Genomic DNA, 23983 nt, shown 5'->3' on the forward strand with positions numbered 1-23983 from the left:
AATATTTTTTACATCATGTTACTTCCTTAAATTTTTTAGGGAGAGCAAGTTTCCTTTGCTTGGAAATCGCTTTCCAGGAAGGTTAATATACAATATCCCTAGACTCATTCTGTCTTCACTGCTGAGTCTGCTTAGAACCATTCAATTTTCTGTTGTTTTTTTTTTTTTTTTCTGTTGCTTTTTGTTTGTTGTCTTTTTAGAGACAGAGCACGAGAAAGACTGTGCACAAATTGGGGGAGGGGTAGAGGGAAATGGAGAGAGGGAATCTTAGGCTCCATGCCCAGTGCAGAGTACAACAGAGGTCTGGATTTCAGGACCCTAAGATCCATGACCTGAACCGAAAGCAAGAGTCAATGCTTAACCCATTGCACCACCAAGGTACCCCAGAACCATTCAGTTTTCATTACCCAATGGAACTGTCAAGTCTGTGGCACAATTTCATATCTGCTTTGATGAACTGGGATCTTCACATACATTTGCATTTGAAACATTGAAAATATGAGATGCTTGCGTGCATTCTTGTTGTCTTCACCTTACTAGAGTGGTTAACCTGTGAGACTGTTTTCAGTGATGACCTAGGGCTCACATGTGAAGCTTTGCCAAAATGCCTTTGGATTCATGAAATATGAGTCTTAGTTTTTGTTCTCAATGTCTAAAACCAGTTTAGTAAACAAGAATGGGGATTCTAACACAATGGAGGCATAAAGGAGGAGAAAATAAATCAATTTCTTTAACTCATTTTTTTTGTTGTTGTTGTTGTTCTGTTTTGTTTTTCCATATAGTTAAAAAACAAAAGTGGCATAGAGTGGACTGAGGGAGACCTGTTCTGGTATGTGGCCTATACACATAACCTGGATACATAAAAGCCACAGACATAAAAACATGCCTGTTTTTCAGTAGAAAACAGGGGAAGAGATAGTCATGGATGAAATTTGAATAAGGCAAATAGAAAAATTTCAGGTAGACTTCACTGAAATTTTAGACTTGTTTCATCCCAGATTAATGTGTCATGCAAAAAAAAAAAGATTAAAAAAAAAAAAAGGAAGGGAGAGAAGGAAAGCAAATGGAGGGAAAGGTAACTGAGAGGAGATGCAGATGAGAGTGGAGGTTTGAGGAGTAGGGAAAGGGAGAGGAGATAGGAACCCCAAACAGCATGAATCTCCCTCTACCACTCCTATTAAATTGGTCCTTAAGTATATTTCTCTCTCCTTTTAATTCCAGCCTTTAAACTGATTGATACATTTTTTCTTTGCATTTTTATTGACTTTCCTTCACAATGAAGATACAAAGTTGATAAGAAGAGTTCACAAATACTCTCAAAATAATCATTTTTATATAGATACATAGTGGCAAATAAGATGTTTGTAATTGTTAAGATTATTTTGAGGACACAAGGCGTATCTCTTGCCTACTTTGAATAATAATTAGCACTTACTATCTGCTAAGTAGTAGCTAGCACTACATCCAGGCATAGTATTTTAAGTATTTTAATCTAAGTGCTTTTATTCTAGTGCTTTACGTACTTTAACTCATCTTCACAGTGACCTATAAGGAAGATATAATTAATATTCTCATTTTAGAGATGAATAAACTGATATAGAACACTGGTTGAATAACTTATTCAAAGTCAGGTACAGATTATTATTTGTGAATAATAGACATATAGAAATACAGGATTTGAATCTGAAGTATCAATTTCTGTGAATCTTGAGCTTAACATTATATGGTCTTACTCCTCATTTTGGTAATTAAGGGATATTACCTCCTGCACTTATTTCATAGTAATTTTTTTTAAAAATATGCATTATGATGGATAATAGATGGGAGATTTCCTGCTGAACTGAGTATTATGGTTTAGTGCAGAGGGAAATATATCTCAACAAGATAACTTTCACAACTCAACTAAAACTACCGTGAAATTTGCAATAGGTCTTTTTTTTAAGATTTATTTATTTATTTATTTATTTGACAGAAAGAGAGAGCAAGCACAAGTTGGGGGGGGGCAATAGGCAGAGGGAGAGGGAGAAGCAGGCTCCTTGCTGAGCAGGGAGCCCAATGTGGGGCTCAATCCCAGGACCCTGGGACTACTACCCAAGCAGAAGGCAGATGCTTAACGACTGAGCCACCCAGGTGCCACTGAAATACAGTCTTCTACCTTCTGTTACTTTCATGATTACTGAGTTTGTGGACTCTACAGTAGGGGTAATTAATAAATGATGAACAAATGACTAAATATTTGTTGAGAGTTGCCTATTATTCTAATTTGTGGGTTATTCAAGAAAGAACAAAAATAAATACGTGTAGCAACAACAGTTAAACAACAAAAACAACCTATAGTACCTGTCCTCAAGGTACTTGCAAAGATATCAGAGGACTCATACATAATTAAACACAAGGATATATGGAGACTGGAATTGAACTTAGCAGCCTGTACAAAATAGCAACTACCAATGTAGCTAAGAAATAAATTTACTATTAATCCTCCAGCAAGTTATCAAGGAAAAATAAACTATACAAGGGAAACCTTCTGAACTTTCATTGTCTGTGACAGATGTACTTAACTCTGTTTAGTCACAATTTAACACTAAAACTCTGTTAAATTTCCGGGAATGGTTGGATGATTTCATGTTGGAATTTCTACTGCTTTCCATTAAAAGATACTTTGGGAACTTCTACAAGAAATTAATTTCTTGAACTATTTAAAATAATTATTGTCAAAACTGTATTGGAATAATATTTATTCATCTATTGATTTTTAAGTCATTTTCTCTATGCTGTAAACTTTATTAAGCATTGAGGGAAAAATAGTAAACATGCAAAACCTGTGCCTCTGTGTAGCTTATATTCTGGTGACTGAGAGAGGAAACAAATCAATAGAAATATATGCTCTATGATAGAATGTAAACAACATACAATGTCAGGTGGTGTTTGGTGTTACGATGAAGGATGCAGTAAGAATGACTAGCATATAGGAGTACATTGTTTGGATGGAGTTCTCCAGGAAGGCTTTTTTGAAGGGTAATATTTGAGAGACAACTGAATGAAGCAAGAAACCATGGGCTGATAAATTGTGGCAAATAGAATCCCAGGCTAAAAGAATGGCAAATTCAAAAGTCTGAAACTGGAAAATGCTTGATATGTTGGAGAAATAGGTAGTAAAGAGGGCTATAAGACGACGGCATATATGAGAGTACAGAAGATGCTAATAGAAATGGGGAAATGTTTGTGATTAAGTAAAAAAAAAAGAAAGAAAAATACAATGTATGTGTAGAATGTTATATATAGTGAATTATGCAAAACACTGATTATGAAGAATAGAGCTACAGCACACATATGTTATATATGGATATAAAGATAACAGAGGTAAGTAAAAGAGTGTAAGTGCATTAGGTAGACATACCACGTACCAAAAATGTTACTAGTCATGGTCACTGGTGTATGTATCATTTTTCTTCTCTATCTTTCTGTATTTATTAATTTTGGTACAATATGCATGGATTACTTAAAAAGTCTTAGCTTAAAATTGATCTGGTTAATACACAAGATCCTCAAGAGCTTTGTTCTGCTATTTCATTTAACCTCTGCTTTGATTTTACAAGTGGCTTTCACATGATATCAAAAGCAGAATTAGAAACAAGAGTATAGAGCTAGGAAGCGAGACTCAATTGGATGATTGAAAATTACAGAATAAAAAAACACAAGTAATTGTACTGGTGCTAAATATAATAAATAAATCTAACATTTAGAGATATTACTGTCCATATAAAAGCCAAACATGGAATAGAGAATGATATAATGAACCTAGTAAAGAATGATTCTGGGGGCTTAGCAATATAGAAGTGGCATATAACATTTTGATGGATAATCAGGCAGAACCTTAACATGATTGCTGGCATTAGCTTAATAGTAATACAAAATTAATGAAACATTTAGCAGAAACTTAACATCCATTCATCATGATGTATTATCTTTAATCAAAGGCAGTTTTAAAGAGAACATTCTGTGGATTCATATGGGAAGTGTTTTCCAAGGGAGAGTTAAGTCCCCAATATTTTAAAAGCCATCAAATAAATGCATTTCTTTTATTCAGACACATAAGGTTGAATTATGGAAAAATAAGAAAAGCTTTAGCCTTAGCGAAATAGCTTTTTATCAATCAAGACAGAAGAAGCAGCTAGTGTTTTTAGTGTTTATTTGCTTGACTTGACACCAATCAGATTTGCATAAAAGAAAGACATCCATGTGTGTAAATAATCAGGATGCCTTTGAGTCAGGATTCTACTCTCCAAAAAATGGAATTTTATTTTATAGCAGAAATGGACAACAGGCAGTTAAATGGTCCAGACTCCTTCCTACTCGTGCCATAAGTTTTGTTTATTACCTGAGGCATAACAATTTTATTATCTGTTAAATGGAGAGAGTAGCACTAGCCTCTGCCACACAGAGAGAGAATACAGTGATGACCACTCAATCCTACAACATGCATCAGGGAAAAATTAGATTTTCATCTTTATAAATCATGCAGTGTTTATGTGGCTTCCGTACTTTCCCATCTCCAGATATACCTGTACCCTTTCCCGTAAGTATATCCATCTTCATAGCTATTTATAAGAGGTGTGCCGAAGATAATAAATAAACATTTGTGCAGGTATATATACCATGTACTGTAAATGTCATCAGTTTCTTCCCCCACTGGCATGGCTTTTCTATTGCTTGATTTTTATGAAATTTATGCATTACGTATATATCACCAAATGTATTAATAAAAGGACCTTAGAGGTAGCACAGATGCAGACTTAACTTGCAAAGTGAGTGCATAATAAAGGCACAGCTGCTGCCCCTTTTCTGGCTGTGCTATTTTCATCTACTCAGGGGGTGTGCACCTGTGCATTGTTGGCTGAACTACATTCCAGCATGTTACTTCTGCGTTCAGTCCCAATATTAGAATGATGTGGTTCTGTGTTTTCCCCAATAAAGTAGAAAGGTCTCTGCCCTTGGAGTCATGGCTTTGGTTTGATCCTTGTCCTTTCACTTACTTGTAACCCAGTTTTTCTAGGATTCTTTTTTTTTTAAATACCTCCATTATGTGACCAAATATTTAAAGGGTTCTTATATGACTGAATAAACTAGATTATGTAAAGTCAGTCTTCAAAATGCAAATCATTATCCTAATGTGTTGGTAACAAAAATGCAAAAATTTTAAACTTCTGATTTGTTACCATGTCCACAACTCTTTGGTGTTTTATGCCAGATTAAGAAATATGAGGTAAGCTCTCTGCCAAAATGTAGCTTGTGATCTGGTTAATGAAACAATATTTACATTACAATAAGAGAAACAATGCACATGAGACAATAGTATTTGAAAAAAAAATAATGCAAGAGTAGAATGCAAGTCATTTGGTAACCACTGTTCATTATAAAAATGATGATATGGGTAATAAATGTAGTGAGTATAGGAAAGGGAGAAAAGGACCCTGGGGTGAAAGAGGTGTGTTAGACCATCTAGAATTAAATAGGCAAATTGAGGCTTTGCATGCAAAGGAAGGCTTTAAACAATAGGGTGGTGGCAGTTTAGAAAAGAGGTATTAATTGGACTTCTCAATCTTACCTAGATATGTCTAGGCTTAGAAGTGGTATTATATTTTTTTTTAAGAAAAAATATGTAGTTCTAAATTGGAAACCAATCTTCTTAATGATTTAAAAATCTCAGTCTGTGTTTTCAAAAGATTATTTGTTAACAAATGAGTTTAAATCACCAGAAAAATAATGAGGTAACATATTTCATGAAGATAAATTCTACTTTATATTCCTTTAATCTTGGAACTTAATCAAGGAAGCCAAGTGGAGAAAACTAAGTAAGAAAAAGAAAAGTGAAGAAACAAAATATCTTCCATTATATTTACTAAGGTTATTGTGTCGTGCTTGTGGAATTTACAAGTAATTTAAAATGAAATTGTGATTGATGAGGATAAGCAAACTCAGAAGGAAGATGTCAGTGGAGAAAACATTGATCTTAATTTTAGAATGTTGAAATTTTATTCTCTAAAAGAGGTAATTGTAAAAGGTAGTGATTATATCTCAAGGAGAATAGAATGTGGGAGGAAGATGGGAATGGACCATATATAGAGGAACAATATTTACTAGATTTTTAAAAAGAACCCTGGAATGCCTGATCATTGCTTCAGTCAGCTTTTTGCTCTGCAATGGTGTCAGTCTAGAAGTGTATGTATGTGTCTGTGTGTGTTTTTCAGTTTATGATATAGTATAGTAATGCTTTTGGAAAACCAATTTCTCCACTATCTGCCCCACTTCCAGTTCCAGATGAATCAGCAATATCAGCATTGATAGAACAGTGTCTCACCGTGTCTAGCATGATGCAAAGTGCAGAGGGGGCCATGCACAATAAAAGCTGATGGTGGTGACATGAAACTGTGATAGATTTCTCTTTCTACTTCCTCTCCTGTTAGTCTTTCTCTGTCCTTCTCATTTCAAGCTTCCTCTCTTTTCCATCCAAGTTGAATACTGATGGTGATTTAATCATCTTCCTTCCTCACTCCTACAGACTGCTATTCTTTACATTTTTATTTACAGTTTGATTTAGAAGTATATTTTAAAGATTTATTTGCACAGTGCATCAAATTTTAAATAAAACATGCAGTGAAATTCTAAGTCGTATCTCTAATATTCAAGTTATATCATTAATTCATTAGATTTGTCACTGACAGATGAATTATGCAACTAACTTCGCAAGTCATACAGCTGATTTGAATCTATATTTTAATCTTTGAACATAAATATCTCCATTAATAATGGCAGTTTGTTTAGAAGAACTGAGTTTACATGTTAATCTGTAGTCTTCCTCTTTCCTAGTATATTCTTTACTTCAGTGTCACATGAATAATGGCAGGGATAATATAAATTTATAGTCACAGAGGTTATTTTGCCCCATCATTTGTTCATCCATCCATCCATCTATCCATCCATCTGTTCAACCTTCTTTGGGTGTCTCCTATACAACAAGCTAGACATTGGGCTCATGATTGTACAGAAAACCATCAGAGTCCCTGTTGCTATGTAGACTGGTAATGTTAAATACATGTGGTGATAGACCTGGGCGTCTATGCCTTCAACTTTACTCCCTATGTATTAAGAGCCACATTCAGGTCCTCCTTTGACTCTACCCCTCCCAAAAGAATGAGGAGAATACATGCCCCAAAACATGGAACGATATAAATAACACATAGAAGATCATGCTTTGGATATCAAGGACTCCAGTATTCTATGCTCAAATGACCTGAAATCCGCCTTTCAATGCCTCTTAGGGCTTCTTCCTTGGATCATTGCTCCAAGGGTTTACCAAGCACACAATGCTGTTCATACCTCTAGGCCTGCTATGCTTATATACTCTACCTTTACTAAAGCTTTCTATTAGTAGATTCTATAGACTTGTGAATCCTTTCAATTCTCTGACTTCGTGTAGTTCTTGTAGATGTACATGCTATAAAGATAGAATGAGTGATTTGGGATAATGGGAAGAATAAAAACCATTTTGATTTAGGGTTCATGTAAGGCCTCTCCAAGGAGACTGTATTTAATCTGAGACTTGAAGAAAAGAATTGAGCTGTATTCATGTGGAGAGCATGAAGAAAGTTTGAAGGAAAGGGAAGTACAATAGAATATTTGGAAGCGATTTCCAATTTAAATTTTTTCTTTGGCTTGATGTGGGAACCAATAAGTTGAACTGATCCATAAGTTGACTTTTCAAAAAACAGGTTCTCATATGGATTTCTGTGCTTTGAACATTTATATCTGTATTCCGGAAAAGGGACCCTTGGTTGCTATCTAGGTATCCGAAGTGAGGATGATTTCCAGAATGATAAGTCGATTTCTTATAGAAGTAATCAAAGGAAATAGAATCTGAAACAAAAAACCACTTAAGAATCTAAGCCCTGTCTAAAAGAGAATACAGGAATATTTTTTACAGGGGCTCATTTTTTAAAGCGTTATTTGAAACTCTTATATGAGACAGTGCCTATCTATCATATTGAAGATAGTTTATTAGGTCACACCTTGTCCTTCCCTGAGAAGATTTTATTAAAGTTTGATGTAAATAATTTCTAGTCTTATCATCAAGACAGCATGGTACTGGCACAAAAACAGACACATAGATCAATGGAACAGAATAGAGAGCCCAGAAATAGACCCTCAACTCTTTGGTCAACTAATCTTCGACAAAGCAGGAAAGAATGTCCCATGGAAAAAAGACAGCCTCTTCAATAAATGGTGCTGGGAAAATTGGACAGCCACATGCAGAAAAATGAAATTGGACCACTTCCTTACACCACACATGAAAATAGAATCAAAATGGATGAAGGAACTCAATGTGAGAAAGGAATACATCAAAATCCTTGAGGAGAATGCAGGCAGCAACCCCTTCGACCTCAGCCACAGCAACATCTTCCTAGGAACTTCGGCAAAGGCAAGGGAAGCAAGGGCAAAAATGAACTACTGGGATTTCATCAAGATCAAAAGCTTTTGCACAGCAAAGGAAACAGTTAACAAAACCAAAAGACAACTGACAGAATGGGAGAAGATATTTGCAAATAACATATCAGATAAAGGGCTAGTATCCAAAATCTATAAGGAACTTAGCAAACTCAACACCCAAAGAACAAACAATCCAATCAAGAAATGGGCAGAGGACATGAACAGACATTTCTGCAAAGAAGACATCCAGATGGCCAACAGACACATGAAAAAGTGCTCCACATCACTCGGCATCAGGGAAATACAAATCAAAACCACAATGAGATATCACCTCACACCAGTCAGAATGGCTAAAATTAACAAGTCAGGAAATGACAGATGCTGGCGAGGATGTGGAGAAAGGGGAACCCTCCTCCACTGTTGGTGGGAATGCAAGCTGGTGTAACCACTCTGGAAAACAGCATGGAGGTTCCTCAAAATGTTGAAAATAGAACTACCCTATGACCCAGCAATTGCACTCCTGGGTATTTACCCTAAAGATACAAACGTTGTGATCCGAAGGGGCGCGTGTACCCGAATGTTTATAGCAGCAATGTCTACAATAGCCAAACTATGGAAAGAACCTAGATGTCCATCAACAGATGAATGGATAAAAAAGAGGTGATATATATACACAATGGAATACTATGCAGCCATCAAAAGAAATGAAATCTTGCCATTTGTGATGATGTGGATGGAACTAGAGGGTATCATGCTTAGTGAAATAAGTCAATTGGAGAAAGACAACTATCATATGATCTCCCTGATATGAGGATATGGAGAGGCAACATGGGGGGTTAAGGGGATAGGAGAAGAATAAATGAAACAAGATGGGATTGGGAGGGAGACAAACCATAAATGACTCTTAATCTGACAAAACAAACTGGGGGTTGCTGAGGGGAGGTAGGGTTGGGAGAGGGGGAGGGGGTTATGGACATTGGGGAGGGTATGTGCTATCGTGAGTGCTGTGAAGTGTGTAAACTTGGTGATTCACAGACCTGTACCCCTGGGGATAAAAATACATTATATGTTTATAAAAAAAAAGAAAAAGAAAGGATGAATACCCAACTTTCGTAGCAACGTGGACGGGACTGGAAGTGATTATGCTGAGTGAAGTAATTCAAGCAGAGAGAGTCAAGTATCATTTGGTTTCACTTATTTGTGGAGCATAACAAATGACATGGAGGATATTGGGAGATGGAGAGGAGAAGGAAGTTGAGGGAAATTGGAAGGGGGGGGGCGAACCATGGGAGACTATGGACTCTGAAAAACAACCTGAGGGTTTTGAAGGGGCGGGGGTGGGAGGTTGGGGGAACCAGGTGGTGGGTAATAGGGAGGGCACGTATTGCATGGAGCACTGGGTGTTGTGAAAAAACAATGAATACTGTTACGCTGAAAAAAAAATAAATAAATCTAAAAAAAATAATAATTTCTAGTCTTATGAAGTCTTAGGTGTGATCTAACGATGTGGCAGGACATTCTAGAAGTAAACCAAGTGTTATAATCATGTGTGCTTTTCAGTATTCAAGGACGTTTTTAAGAGTGCTACAATAATTTTTTAAAAAAGTTTTTAAATGGTTACATTTAGACACAAATCAGAATGCAGACTAGATTTTTATCCCCAAACTTTATGCCCTGATTAGAAATAGCTCACGTAAAAATAAGTAGCATTTAATTGCATGTAAAGCTATATAGCAGGAGATAATCTGTATATAGAGTACACAAGATGTGCTGGTCAGAATTCTCCATAGAAATAGAACCAAATAGGAGAAATATATGTCTAGAATGAGATTTCTTGTGAGAAATAGGCTCACACAGTTATGGAGGCTAAGAAATCTTATGACCTGTTGTCTGTAAGCTGGGAAGTCAGAAAAGGCAATGGTATAGTTCCAGGGTCTAAGAGCCAGGGAGCTGATGTTGTAGATACCAATGTGAATCTGAGACCCAGGACCCAGCGTGTCTAGTGCAAAAGATTAATATCGCAGCCCAGTCAGTCAGCCAGAGCATGATTTCAACATTCCTCCACCATTTCGTTCTGTTCAAGACCTCAGTGGATTAGATATTGTTCCCCTTCCAAGATGAAAGCAGTCCAGTGTAATCAACATGCCCCCAGGTAGTTGGCAGATTATTCTAGAGATTAGGGCCACATTAGGGACTTGGTGTTGTTTTCTGTTGTTAGCAGAATGGGTAACAGCAATGACTATAGCTAGGTCAGCCTTGGTGAGTGGAAGTCCATATTGCTGAGCCCATGCATAGCCTTCATCCTCACTACCAGGTTAATTTTGCTCATGAGGCCATTGGTTGATGACAGTGGTTGCTTGCTGGTATCCCTAAAACAGATCATGCTATCTACTTGATTATTAAAATCCCCATCTGCTGAGGTCACCTTTTGGTGAACATTTACACAGGACACAGATATCTTCACTAGCCCCGACCCCCATTCAGAGAGGTCTATCTACATAACTTTTCTCCATATTTCTTTGTCACCAATTTTTAAATCATGTTTCATTCAAATCTCTGATGATCCAGCCAAACCACTGGTCACAGCCCATGAATTAGTAGTATACAGTCACATATTTGATCACTTCTCCTTTTTAGCAACCTGAAGAACCAGGTACTGCTGTTAAGTTCTGCACATAGGGAAGATTTCCCCTTACCACTCTCTCTCAAGGATGTCCCAGAGCAGAAATAAAGTCCTGCAGATATCCACTTTTGAAACCTGCCTGAATATCATGGAGAACCATCTATAAATTGGGCCAACATTTTATCTTCCTCATCAATTGATCATATGGAATGCCACAGGGGGTTAAAGGAGAGCCTGGGAGAGAGAGGGAGTATAACAGGAGTGGGAACCATGAGCATTTGAGTCACTTCTTCATATAAATTACTTGGGCCTTCAGGGTCTTCTTGGGTTTAATCATGTATGTATCACTTGTATTTGATGATGAAATGCTACTGTTTATGCCCAAATTTATGGCTTGGTGGCTCAAATAATTTCCCATTCATGACAGACAGCTCAAGTCAGATGGTATCTTGGTTGTCCATGGTCAAGCATTCAATTTCCACTAAGGTCCAGTAACAGGTAAAGAGCCATTTCTCCAAACAAGAATGGTTTATTTGCAGAGTATGTTAGGGTCCCCAATTTCTAAGGGCCTAACCTATAATTCACTTATAAGAACCTGTCAATGTCCCCAAACACATCACTATCTACCACTGATATTTCAAGCGTCATTGGATCTGCTGCATCATATGGTCCAAGTAACAGAGCTTCTTGTACAGAAAACTGGACCTGTTATAGAGCCTTCTCCTCTTCCGCATCCCAGTCATCACTTTTTGGGTCACTTGGTAAATGGGACAGAATAACATACCCAAATGCGGAATATATTTTGGACAAGATCCAAAGAGGTTCACTAGGTATATGCCTCTATTTTTATAGTAGGAAGGGCTGAATGCAACAACTTATCCACCAAATTGGAAGGAATATCTCAACATGCCCCACACCACTGACCTGTAGAAATGTCACTCGGGTAGAAAGTCCTGGAATTTTCTTGGATTTATTTCCCAACCTCTGGCATGAAATATTTTACCAATATATCTAGAATAGTTGCTATTTCTTGCTTACTATGTCCAGTGAGCATAATATCGTCAATATAGTGGGCCAGTGTAATATCTTTGGGAGGGAAAGGTAATAAAGATCCCTTCGAATTAAATTATGATATAAGGCTGGAGAATTAATGTACCCCTGAGGTAGGATGGTGATGAAGTGTTGCTGACCTGACCTCTCAGTATAAATTGATTCAGGTTGACCTTATTGACAAGGCTGGAGAAAAAGTAATTTTAGCTGCATACCAAGGGTTGTATTAATCTGCTCAAGCAATGAAACCGTATCTGACATAGCCACTGCAATTGGAGCTAACATCTGGGTTATCCACTATCACTTTCTAAAATTTATCTGTCATTGACACAGACTAAACAAGCAAGTTGAATGGAGCTCTGGTGGGAATCACCACCCCTGCATCCTTCAAGTCTTTGATGATGACACTAATCTCTATAATCCCTTCAGAAATGAGGTATTGCTTTTGATTTACTAGTTTCCTAGGTAGAAGCAGTTCAACTTACCCTTACAGCCATCACTGCACAAGTCAAGGAACCAATGTGAGGATTCTGACAGCTGTTGAGTGTATCTATTCTAATTATACATTCCAGAAGTAGGGAAATCACCACAGGATGGGCTCAGACATCCAACAGGTCCACTATGAGATAGACTTGAGCTTAAACTGCCTTGATCATTTGACTTCCATTAGCCTCTCCTTGGGCTAATGGAACACAATGATGTTTGGGGTCTCTTGGAATCAGTGTCAGTTCACAGCCACTTTCCAGTAACTCCTAAAATATCTGATTATTTCCTTTTTCTGCGTGCACAGTTACCCTGGCAAAAGGCTGTCAGTGCCTTTGTGGACAGACAAGAGAGAGATGAACAGTGTAAAATTTGGGGCGTGTATGAACCGTCCTTCCTCAAGGGGACTCAGCCTTTCCTACATTCAAGGAGTCCTGTTCTGGGTCTGTAAGCTGGCTCAGTTCTGGGAATGGAATGGGGGCTAAGACTCTGCTTTTATGATGCAGGTTAGACTTTTGTTCACTTAACCTAGATTTTTTCTGCTCACGCAGATCAAGTTAAGAATTTAGCAGGTTTCTATTTATTTTACTTCTAGGAACACCATGATCAACTAGCACACACCACAGGCCCATCTGGGTCAGCTTATTCTGATTGCTGCTCCGACTCTGCTCTCCATGGTAGTTGCACCCATCTTGCCTTTGGCAGTTGAACGCTTCTGCATGACCCCTTCCACTCCAGATCTCATTACTCCCATTGCGTGAGAGTTTCCCAAGTCAGTGACTGCAGTTCCTCTGGGAGGTCTGGACTACGGAGAGGAGCGTACTTGGAGCTCCTCAGCGGTTCTGGGCCTCACATCACAAACATATTTCTCACAAAACAGGTGAAAGGCACATTTTCTGGAGCCTCCTAGCGCAAGTGAGGAGATCCTTACTTATTTGTCTTTTTAAAGTTTTTAAAAATCTTTATCGCAGCTTTCAAGGAAGCTCTAGGCCCTGAGAAATGCACTTATGGGTTTCTTACACAGTACACTATGAAGTATGCAAAATTAGCTCTTTCACTTATAGGGCAAGTGAGGGTTCTAGTGACAATTATATGAGGGATTTTACTACCTTTGATTGGTCTTTTAAAAGCTCTTCATTTTATTCAGTGACTTTGTGAGGTCTACTGGGAACGTTTGGGTGGTTTGCTTTATTTTGCCTTTAGTTATTTTATTCCCATTCTCTGCTTCTGAACCTGCTGAGCAGAATCCCATGGTCTAGGAGTTTTGTTTCTGAGAGTGTTGAAGCTTTTCAGAGTATCTATATGTTTTCTTCAATCCCCAGTCTGTAGCTAAGGGGTTCAGCCTACTCTGTTTACACCTAGTGTCTCATTAGAGAGGGTCTGCCACATTTACAACACAAAGACATTAATCACCCCCCCACCCCCCCCCCACCCCCACCCCCACCCCCCCGCTCTCTTAAGCTTTCTCTTTAGGCTTCAGAAACTGAAGAAGAGGAATATATTCTATTGACTAGATTTCCAGGTACTTTTTTTGGAGGAAGGTTCTCATATACAGGTTACATGCCATGACTACATTGAATTGCTAATTTTTCTTTGTATTTCTTCCACTATTAGCTCTGCTTGACATATAAAGGGCTATTAATTACATCTTGCTGAAAATCAGTGGTAAATTAGCTTTACTGATTTGATTTCCTTGTATTTTGACTGGTGGTGATTTCTGAGTGTAATACTCAGAAGATTCATTCATGGAATGGAATGACTAAAGATAATTTTCATTTGTTGTTGCCTAGAATTTTCAATATTTGTTGTTCCGTAAAAGCCACTAATGCTTTTTTTTGTGTGTGTGTGTGTAATGATTTTATGTTTTCCTCTTTTGGTTCACAAAACATTGAAATGAAAAGTTCTCAGCCGATTTATTTATTCATTTATTTATTTTCAGCTGACTTCTTAAGTAACCAGTACCTATTCCAGTTGAGGGATGTGACAAAAAGGACACTGTTCAATTTGTCCTCAGATGAGCCACATAAATACCAACCATGGGATAGTTTCCTTTTCTTACTTGGAATAATTCTGAAATTCTCAGTGATCTGTTCTTGTACCTTAAAAAGTAACATTTTCCTCCAAATTTTGAACTAGAGAATGGGGGGGTAAGAACAGAAGGGGAGGTAGAGAAATGAAAAAGAAAGGAAACTGTCTGGAACATCAAGGAGAGGTCAGTTCCTGTAACTATATAAGGAATGAAATGAATGCTGGAGAAACTTTAACTGAGATACATTATTGAGTGGCTTCTGCACAGGCTTTCCTGAAGGATAATGCTGTCGAAGCGCGGGCGCTGAAGCCAGATTGTTAGGATTTAAGCCCCTCTGCTATGAAGTATCAACTGTGCGATCTTTGTGTATCAGTTTCCTCAACTAGAAAATGAAGATGCTGTTAGGACTTGACCCCTAGAAGTGGTGTAAGAAGCAAATGGACTGATACATGTGAAGTGGATAGAAGAGTACCTGGCATCTGGGAAATATTATTTTGGCTACTAACACAGGAGGTTTGGTGGAAGTCTTGAGCTAGTATCCTTACTACAAATGAGTCATAGCTCCCTGCTCTGTTTCTCTCCTGCATATTTTAGAGCTATCTCTGATGCTCACTAAAATATATATTTTGGCTTGCATCATAATTCTTAGAGGCATACTGTACGATTTGAGTGGAAAGAGAGGAAATCAATTCGTCTCTGGCATCTGCTTCTATTCTTGTTCATTTCTAAATACGATGAAACAGATTAGTTTTTGGACAATCTGCTTCCATTGCAATATAGTGGGATTCATTCACTTTGTTTCCTTTGTACCAAGTCAGCTTTTCAGAGGGGTTTTTACATGGTTTATATTAAGGAAAACACATTGTAAAAGCTGGTCATCTTTGGGTTCCTTTGTTTTTATGAAATCACTTATTGGTAGCTAATCTGAATGACTTCTTATTTAGGCCAAAATAAATTTTCATACTAGGACAGAAAAAATTATTCAGAATTGATCAATTTTTAAATATTAGCTCATGATAAATATATTTATATATAATATATCTAAGATTTAGGACAACTTTTGGTAATTTTAGGTGTTTCATTTCATCATGTTAATGGAAGTAGAAGTTTGTAATTATTTTGGGGTAACTAGTGCTTGTTTACACTCTTCTTTAAAAGTACAATATTCTTGAAGAGAAGCAACAAACATATTTGTGCTTTTGTAATCATCTCTGGATATCTTGAGGTTTGAATTATAGAGCAGTAATTCTTGCCCTATGTATCTAATGATACTCAGCCTGAGACCTCCCACCTAACAGTGCATAAAGTATTTGGCCCATAACTTATATTCTGTTGAGTCTTATTGCTTTGTTTATCAATATTTTTTGAACCTGCCTCCAGTCACCAGAAACATTATAGACTCCAAGGAAATTTTCTTCTCTGACATTATTCCTCTTTGAATCTGCTTTTGCATGTTTAAATATTGTCCACAAAGAATTGTAGATAGTGTAGACAGTGAAAGAACAAATAGCTTTAGCAAACAGAATATTTTGTCACAAATAGCCATCTTCCTGTCTCTTAGAGCAGACAGTGGTAGGAGTAGTAAATGAGAAGTGAATTTAGTGAAAAAGAGAAGATGAAAGTAGCCGTTCTAATCAAATTCTGTCGTAATTTCTCAGGTGTCTAGAATTTATGACACACCATTCAGCAAATCTCCAATGATACATTTCCATAACAGGAGTTGTAAATCCATTGGCAGTTTCATTAATCAGACAAAGAGCTGTGCAGTTATTGAAATAACTCCTCAAATAATTGCCAACTTGCCGTGCCGTGACATCACTCCTAAGAGAAGTGCTTCGACAATTGATGATACAGCCCTGGTAAATTAGCATTTCTGGCATTGAAAAATCATTGCCGGGCATACCATGGATCTGAGGAAGTCCTTCCTGGAATTGTTGTTGCTCCTCAGAAGCAGGACTGAAAAAGAGGCAGTGATGAATAGTCCACTTGTTTTACATGTGCGGAAAAATGTGCAGGCATTGCATCCATCCCTCTTTAGACTATGGTTTCTATTTTAACCATGAAACTGTTTTAAAATTTAAAATGCTGTCAATTTGATTGCTTTCATATGTGTTGAGTGCCTTTTGAGCGTGTGGACTCAAGTCTGCTAGGGATTTGGGAGAAGTGTGAGGTCACAGCTCCTCTGAGGTAGTTCATACCCTACTCTTCAGGGAATGATGGGATACAATGGAGCAAACACTATTACGAATGTTGCAAAAAGTGCTAAGAGAGTATAGAGGAAGGAATGATACGCCAAGACTGTCCACCATAATGGTGGAGAGTCCAGAAAATCTTCCAAAACAGTAAACTCTTACATTAAATCTTAAAAGAGAGATGAGAAGAAATTCAAAATAGAGAGAAAAAAATGCTAAGTGGGAAGAAGTTTCGAATGGTGGTTTAGATGTGTTCTCTACCTCAACTTCTCTGATACTTTGAATAAACCAGTTTATCTCCTTGAATCTTGATTTTCCTTCTTAAAATAGAAAGGGATTATTCTCATTTTTTAATGGCAAATTCGAGATAAAATAAAAAGTTGAAGGGCACCTGAGTGGCTCAGTGGGTTAAAGCCTCTGCCTTCGGCTCAGGTCATGATCCCAGGATCCTGGGATAGAGCCCCACATCCGGCTCTCTGCTCAGCAGGGAGCCTGCTTCCCTCTCTCTCTCTCTCTGCCTGCCTCTCTGCCTACTTGTGATCTGTCTCTCTGTCAAATAAATAAATAAAATATTTAAAACTAACTAAATAAATAAATAGCTGAAGCAGAAAGATTTTGTGTAAGAGGAAAAGCTAGGGAAAACAACCCAAAATACGGTTATCATGAATTTTATTAATGTTGCATCTTGGCAAACTACATAGACAGAATTTTGACATGCTTCTAATAATTAAATAAAATTATGTGTCACAGTCATATTTATGTGAGCTAAATACTTTCCTATAGTTATTTGTGTGAATGTGTTCCTTTTAAATACTTTATATATACTCTTAGCTCACGACTTAGATTTGCAAAAGACCAAAGTTCTACCCAATGAAATAATGAGAGAGTAGTAAAATAAAATAGCAAATGTCAAAACATAACACATACCACTGTCATCTCTTTTCAATGTGTACCTTAAGATCAGCATTGTTTTTTAATAATTTGAATCTGATAATGGAAATACAACTTAAAAAAAAAAAAGTATATTATACTGCCACCTATGCATGGAACTGGTGTTTTGGGATGTTGTGCGTTTTGAATGGATGTGAAGGTCAACAGTGTAGGTCTCCTTTTGCTACAGAAATTAATATAGCCTTTTTTATCCCTTAGTTCCTATGTATCAAATTACTTTTCATAAAATATCTATGAGGTTTATATGTTTTTATATATACAAAATAGTCAGGCGAGGCATCAGTGATAGGATTACGTCTTTAATTTCGGTTTCCCTTAAAAGCATACCTTGTTAGTGTAAGCTGAGGGTGAAAACTTAATGTAAAAATTCTGAATTTAAGAGCAGAAAGTGAGAGGCTTACCAAAATATGTGGGATAGTTTAACAGGTCTCATTTCTCAAGAACATTTAAGTAGTCAGCGGGGACATCAACTTGTTATTGATGAAAGAACTATTAATAGCACTTTAAGAATTTTATGTTTATTTTCATAATTAATTAATATATCTTATTAAAATTCTCCTGCATCTGGACAGTGTTCACCTCATGTTTACACTCAGTGAGTATAGCATATGATGTTACTAGATGAACTGAGGGATATGTCAACATTATAACAAATATCAGGTATGAGTAGCTTTGTCAGTTCAATCAGATGATTGTGTTGAGTGGGAAATAGCTCTACCTTTCTAATTTCTGTTGTGTACACTGAAAGACCTGAAATGTTTATTTTGCTTAATTTTCCATTTGTTCTCATTGGTAATGGAGAAATGTAATCTTACTTAACAAATTGTCTGATATATTTTTTAAAAGTTTGATAATGAGGTAAATTAGGAACAATGTGTGAACTATTACTTGGTAAATTACTTCTACTAAAATATTGATAGTGACTTTGATTTTTCCATCACTGTCAAACTTCTGACAAAGGTGAACTTAAAAGAAGAATGTGTTTCTTAAATGGAATTATTTTTAGAGTTTATTGAGAGCAGGATTTTGAGAACTAGGTATTCTTACTGTTGTCTGTAAAGCTCACTTAAAAATGACTTCTTGAAATCTGTACTTTTTTTTTTAAAGATTTTATGTATTTATTTGACACAGAGAGAGGGAGAGAGAGAGAGAGAGAGAGACAGATCACAAGTAGGCAGAGAGGCAGGCAGAGAGAGAGGGGGAAGCAGGCTCCTTGCTGAGCAGAGAGACCTATGCAGGGCTCCATCCCAGGACCTTGGGATGATGACCTGAGCTGAAAGCAGAGGCTTAACCCACTGAGCCACTCAGGAGCCCCTGTACTTTTTTCTAACATTAACTAGTTTTGTGATTTATTTTAAGCAACAAAGTGCTGTGAATTTTCAATTTTTTTCTTCCCTAAAAGTGCACATTAAACCTTCACCAAGATTTCTTTTGCTCCAAAAAGGCTGAAAATTGGCAAAATATAAGGAAAAAAATCAAGAAACGTAATATATATTTTGAAACTTAACCCATCACAGACATCTTCAAAAAAAAAAAAAAAGAAAAGAAAAGGAGAAAAAAAAGGAAAAGCTAGTTATCTATCAATTATTTTAGATAGTTTTTGGGCAGATGAAAACAATATCTGTTGTTCGATTTTTTTTTTCAGGAAAGTATTTCCCTTATCACTTTAGAAAGAATCATTTTGCTTATTCCTTGCCTAAATTGAAATCATATGATCCATGAATGAATGAATATACATTTTAGTTCTTCTTGTTAAAAGCTAACCTCACAGAAAGTAAAAAAAAAAAAAAAAAAAAAGAGCCTAATTATAATACTTGGGAAAGGGAAAATTCTGCTGTATATAGTGTGAAACCTACTTTATTTTGTTATTACTGCAGCAGCCACACCACACCAAATATTTTGTCCCATTTAATCTAAGTGAACAGAACAAGACAAATGCACCCAATCTTCTTCATTGCAGACATGGGCCAGGCAAGCTCTTCCTTGCTTCATCCATGCTTTTCATGGAGGTCCCCATCATTTAACAGTATTCCTAGACTTTGGGCTTTAAACATATAAAGCTTTCTACAGCAAAACTGACATTTTGGATAACTTCACCGATTAATCATTCCAACTTAGCTCATCTCTAGGGCTCATGTCTTTAAATGATTATAAGCTTGTAATTCTTTCCAAAAGGACAGTAATTCTCCTTAGGACATGATTATTAACATGCCATTTTTAATAGCCCATGGCAAAAAATACAATGTTAAACCTGACATTATTTTGGATTTCTTGGTGACTAAAATGAAAATGAAAACTTTTGATGTTTTACATTAATATCCTGTGTTCATTAAATTTGGTATGGTTTTGGTAAATACCAAACGTACATATTCCATTTCAAAGTAAAAGAGAGAAAAGGATCTTATTCAGTGTCTTTTGTTAAGCCACTGAAAGTAAAGATGAGTAAATAGTGTTATCCTCTTTTGTCTTATGTGGAAAAGATAGCAGATGCTTTGGGTGTTTGGAGCACACCTGGTTTTTATGCAAAGAAAATGTGTAATTTGGATTATCAAGTGAATAATTAATGTCAAATTAATTCAAGACACTTTCTAAAAAAAAAAAATCACATGTGAAATTCCTTGCTTTCTCTAGGAAATGCTGAACTAGGCATCTTTATTCTGAGTCTCCCTGCCCCCTACCCCAGGAAGTTCTTTATCTCAGAGATAAAGAGCTTGTGCTGATTTCTCCCAGATAAACAAAATAAAACAAAACATCATATTTGCTATTTTGTTGTTCAAGAATTCATCCAATTGTGTAAAATGCAGATTTTGTGATGCTGTAACTTTAGCTGACATAGTGCTTTCCAGAAAAGGGCTATCCCTGTGATAGAACCACAGGGATTTAAAGAAATGCCCATGTCAGAGTTTCTGCCCATATTTGAAATATTAACAGCAATCTCTTAATATAAGCAAAAGGAATTATCTTATCATACACTTGGCTATACAGAATCCCAAATCTTGAAGCAATGTGTGGGTTTAACCCCTGGCTTTCAGGGAATGGATTGGGCTGTTGTTTGATTAGTTCTGCTATTGAGTAATTCTGCTTTGCTTGTGTCTCCAGATAAATGTCCTATTTTTCAGATAAACCATATTTATCTTAAAAGTTTCTCCTCCCCTAGCTGTTCTCTTTCTCCCCAGAAGACACGAGGATCGTCAAGATTTCTTTAAAAGTACTTAAGGAGAATGTGAACAAATAAGAGCTTAGAACTGAATTCTGTGGATTTAAATGCCAGCATTTTAAAATAAATATTAAAACAAATTAAAAGATAAAATGGGAATGAGAAAACTTATGTGAATTTAAAAGCTAAAAACAGTAGTTGTGAGGATAAATATCTTAACTCCTAGAAAAGCGATATAAATTATACATGTCTAGTCATACCAAAATAACAATTTTGGGAAACACACACACACACACGCACAATGTGTATATAAATATATATCAAACCCAGATACTGGTAGGTCAATCATATTGCATTTTTGAGTGAGTACCTTTTTTGTAATCATTGAAGCAATCCAAAAAATTGTTCTTGATGTCTTTCATGCCTGATTCTCTCAGGGATGTAATAAATCACTAGGGAATCGTCATTCCAACCCATTCCTAAAGCTAATGATCTTTTCCTTTCCACTTGAGAACTACGCCATCAAAAAACCACAGGTAATTTCCATTGATAGGTCTGTAAGGGGTGCTATAGTACATAGTATGTATAGTCTATATTTATATCTATTGCTTTAATTCCAGTTGTCATGGACTGTCTTTTGTGTGACATAAGAAAGACACAAAATTTCACTTCTTTTTCAAAGATAGCAGTTTTGGTGGGTTCTTTGCACTTTTATCCTTCGCATGTTTTCCGGTAATGCTGGTCCTACTGCCTCTGCCATGCCCACCACTATCACACCATATAAACCTTTTTTTTTTTTTTTTTTATTTTTTTTTTCATATAAACCTTTTTAAAATCTTTCAATGTTAAATAGTCATTGCAGAAAAATTCTACCCTATTTCCAGAGGAGGGGTTTCACTTTAAATATTTCACGCTATTTCTCCATGCACTCTGAAATCCAGCTCTTGGCCAGGCTTTAGACAGAGGAATACCGGTGGTGTTCTGGGTCCCACCCCACAGATTCTGAGAGAAGACAAGCCTCTCCCCATGCAGCCAGTGAAGAAGAGACCTTCAAATCCAGGTCAGTCCCCATTAGTGGACACTACGGGATTGCTGGTGCCTACTGTTAGGTTTTCCTCGTAGATAAGCATACCTTCAAAAGCTATTTTTATTTCCCTTAAACACCACAGTAGTCTTAAATCTTAAAAAAAGTTGTTTCTCCTATACTAAGAATTTGGCCTTGTCCTTTAAGCAAATTAGGTCAAGTATTTGAACAGCACCTCTCAGTAACTACCTCAGCAAAACCCACTCCACATGGTAATGCTTTCCTTTGGGGATCTCAGAAAGAGTAGTTTGGTATTGATTAAATTCCTTTTGTGACTCCTAATCATTTCCTGATATAAAGAGGGAGAATTAATCAAAGTTAGCACAATATTAAATAAACAAAACACTCAAAAATATTACTACCAAACGCAAGAATAAAGACAAACCTCTCTGAACGTGTGGCAATATGTTATGGATAATCCTTTTTTGAATAGTTTCTGATGACATTTTAGATTACCTACCCACCTATTCTTTATCTTTTCATAAATTTTGTCTGAGTTGTTTCCACTTGTAATCCCAGCTCATGTGGAACATCATTAAAAGTAACTGAACACTTCAAATTTCTACATATTTTCATGTCATTCTTGTTAAACAAGGTGTCAAACAAATAGTTGAAATTTTAGCAAATGGATTTATATATTGTCTTCATCTTTGCTATTGTTTTTTTCTCTTAAAACTGTTAATTATATATGTACACATTCAAAAATAAATAAAGAAATACATCATAAACCTACTTAACCAACAGAGTTTATTAACTGAAATATTTTATGGTATTTGTGTCAGATTTTCTTAGGAATATGAGTCCTACTCTCTATATTCAATTCCTCACTTTTATTGGAGGCAACTATCATCTAGAAACATACACACAAATATATATACACACATGTATGTGCATATACCTATAATCTTGTCAAATTAAAAAGAATATTTTTATAACAGACAAACGTCTCAAAAATACTACAGATTATTATTTGTGGATTTCTAAAATATACATGTTATTCATATATCTTATATATCATGTATCTATATTCATATATATCAAAATATACATGTTATTCATATTGTTATTCATATTATTCATATTCATATTGTTTATTCATATTGTTTCATATTCACATTCATATTGTGTCAAGTTGCCCCTTGTTTTGTTTCCTTGGAATTATCATTTCAATATTTATATTCCATATATTATATATGTATATATAAAATATATATATTCCAAGAACTAATTAATTAATTTTAAAGGCTATATGTTTCATATGTAGCTTACTGTATACTACCCCATGTGCAGTGACAGGACTTATGACCCCAGAGACTCAAGTTATGTAACAAACAGGTTAATGGAAAGGATGAAGATGAATCTCAACTCTAGTTTCCATGGGCCCAAGTGTCTTCAACATTTCTAGTGCTGGCTTTATTGAGGCATCTTTTAAAATTGGATTCTCATGTTATTATGCAAAAAAAAGAATCTATTTTATATTTATTTATTCTGTTACATTTACTGTGATTACCATTATCTTTTATTTTTTCTAGCATGCTAGTATTTTCTACTTGTTGTTTCTCTTAGCTTCATTTTTCTTCATTACTTTTTTTCTTGAATTAGTTTGTTCAGATTATTTTGCTTCCTTTATTAGTTTAACTGTAATTCTATTTTATTGTTTAAGAGTTAACTTTGCATTGTCTCATGCATACTTCAATTAAAATACCTCTATCTTGTTATTAATGCAGCATGGATATCACGTGAGAATAATACAGACAGACTTTAGAATGATTTACTACCGTTTATTCTCTCATTTCACTTTTTTTTAAAGATTTTATTTATTTATTTGACATAGAGAGAGATCACAAGTAAGCAGAGAGGCAGGCAGAGAGAGAAGAGGGAAGCAGGCTCTATGCTGAGTAGAGGGCCGGATGCGGGGCTTGATCCC

The sequence above is a fragment of the Meles meles genome, chromosome 11 (genome assembly GCF_922984935.1).
Source record: "Meles meles chromosome 11, mMelMel3.1 paternal haplotype, whole genome shotgun sequence".
Taxonomy (NCBI): Eukaryota; Metazoa; Chordata; class Mammalia; order Carnivora; family Mustelidae; genus Meles; species Meles meles.